This window comes from Carlito syrichta, unplaced genomic scaffold (assembly GCF_000164805.1).
Source record: "Carlito syrichta isolate Samal-C Ts95f unplaced genomic scaffold, Tarsius_syrichta-2.0.1 Scaffold303153, whole genome shotgun sequence".
NCBI lineage: Eukaryota > Metazoa > Chordata > Mammalia > Primates > Tarsiidae > Carlito > Carlito syrichta.
The window spans coordinates 1,139,635-1,142,287 of record NW_007247249.1 but is presented as its reverse complement, the minus strand read 5'-3'; positions in this window follow the sequence as shown (position 1 = coordinate 1,142,287).

Below are 2,653 nucleotides of genomic sequence, written 5' to 3'. Positions count from 1 at the left end.
CCGCCGGACAGGGCGCGGGGCGCGCAGGTGAGACCGGGGCCCTCGGGCTGCGCGGGCGACGGCCGGGACTCGCCGGGCCCTGAGGCAGGGGCTCCGGCAGGCAGGAGAGGAGCGTTAGTGCAGACGGCAGCTGCCGGGGTCGCACCGGGGCTCTCGGCTCCTGCCAGGGGGCCCCTCTCGACCCCGTCCTGTCAGAACCGCTCCGCGCGCCTCCTCCGGTCCCATCTTTTATACTCAGCTCGGTACCCGCCTCCGATCTGACCAATAGAAGCTCCTCGTGCCGTAGAGTGACAGCCCTTTGCATCCAATGGCGGCAGGCTCAGAGGTCTGCTGCATTTCCAAACTAGGGTAAGACAGAGCGGGAAGGAGGGGGAGACCGTCGGGGGGATGAGGGGATGGAAAATGAAGTAGAGAGAGCAGAGGAAGGGCAGGGAGGAAGGAGCAGTTCACGAGGGAGGCGAGGAAAGAGAGGGAAGAGAGATGTGCGTGGATTTGAGAAAGAGAAGAAAGAAGAGCTGGAAGGAAATCAGGAGGGCACATGAAAAGCAGGGAACAGTGAAGGAAAGAAGCAAAACCAAGGATGTTGCAGATTAAGATTCAGTAGTATGATGGCACCCTGGATCAGAGAACAGCGCAACTGGGGGCCGAGGGAGGGCGGGGAGGAGAAAGATGGAAGGGGGGAAAGAGAGCTGGGAGGAGAGACTGCGGCAAATGGACAGTGTCCTGTGGCAAAGAACAGAAAAATTATGGAGTGCCCCTTTGATTTGGGAAATCACAGATCTTAGGAGTTGGAAAACATTGTAGGATTTATCAAATCTTACCTGCCACATAAGCAAAAGAGAAAGAAAATAAACTCTCTCCAACAAAATGATGGTCTCCAGTGTTCACTTGAGTAGATAATGAGCTCCCCCAAAGTTAATTTACACCTGCTTATTCATTTACCCTCAGTCTGACAATATGCCCTCCACTATGCCATGGCTGCAAAGCTATATATATATATATATATATATATATATATAACAGACACACTTTTTATGAAGTTGTACCTAATATGCAAGTCCTGTCTCCTAGAGTCCAGCTCGTTTCTTCCTGCAATTCAGGTAGCAACTCACCATTTGGTGGTCCATATTTGACGAACAAAACTAGCCAAGTGAACTCTGTCAGGGTGTAGAGAGCAGACATGAAAAAGGAAGCCCACAATCTAATCGATATAGATAATTTCTCCAGTAAAATCGAACTACATTAAACAATTACTATGCTGTATATTTTTTAAGGAATAAACATTAGGGCCAGATGTAAAGAAATAGAACACCTAGGCAAAAGTCATGAGCTTTCCAATAACTTCAGCTGCTTCCGGTTTACCTAAATACCTAGCTTTCATCTCTTCTTTAAGGAAAGCCTTTAAATTCTCGTGCCTCTAATACCTCTAGGCATTGTAAAACCTCTTAGCCTACTTACGGCTTCAGTGAGCCAAGGCCACATTCAGCTTTAGCAGTTACATCCTTTTGATGGTTTTCTTTATAGCCCGTTATAACTGCATCATTAATAGCTGTGTTCCCCTCAGCCAGCAACAGCGATGTCTTCTCAACCATCAGATTCAGGTGCAACCTCAAATAACCCTAGCTAGACTCCTTGTGCTTTTAGATTTTTCTCTACCAGTTCAGAAAAAGAGAAGATGGAAAAAAGATCACCTCTTGTCTCTCATCCACCTGAGATCATCTGACTCTTACTTTCCAATGGGAATCCAGTTGCTTCAGTGACTAAGTTTCTAATTTGGCTAGCTCCTACTCACTCCATGCAGCCTACTCCTCTCATTTCCCCCACTCTTCTAATGAATGGATAATTAGCATCACAAAGATTGTCTTTAGTGGAGCAGACATCTCCAAAGTTCTTTAACAGTTATGAAAAGATCATAAAGATAATTCAAGATCCTAGATCAGAGATCAGCGAGCTTTTTCTGTAACACCCAGATGTTTTAGGCTTTACAGGCCATATGTGGTGCCTGTTGTGGCTGAGCATGGTGGCTCACACCTGTAAACCCAGTGCTTTGAGAGGTTGTGGTGGGACGAACACTTAAGGCCAGGAGTTCAAGACCACCCTGGGTGAAATTGTGAGACATCATCTCTACAAAAAAAAAAGTTGGATTCTCACTCTGTCACCCAGGCTGTAATGCAGTGGTACACTTATGGCTACCACAGCCTTGACCTGCTGGGCTTAGGTGATCCTTCTACCTCAGCCTTCAAAGTAGCTGGAACTACAGGCACATACTACCATGTCCAGTTTATTTTTAAATTTATTGTAGAGATGAGGTCTCACCAAGTTGCCCAAGCTGGTCTCGAACCGCCAAACTCGGGCAATCCTCTTGCCCCGGCCTACCAAAATGCTGGAATTACAGGCTGAGCCCGTGTTCAGTCAAAAAAAAATTTTAATAAAATATTAATATACATGCTCTCTGTCAAGACTACTCATGTCTCCCGTTATAGCTTGCAAGCAGATACAGACAATATATAAACAAATAAGTGTGACTATGATCTAATAAAACTATTTGTGGACACTAAAGTTTCAATTTCATACCGTTTTCATGTATTATAAAATATTTTTCTTTTTAAATTTTTTTTTTTTTTTTGAGTTGGAGTCTCACTCTGTCACCCAG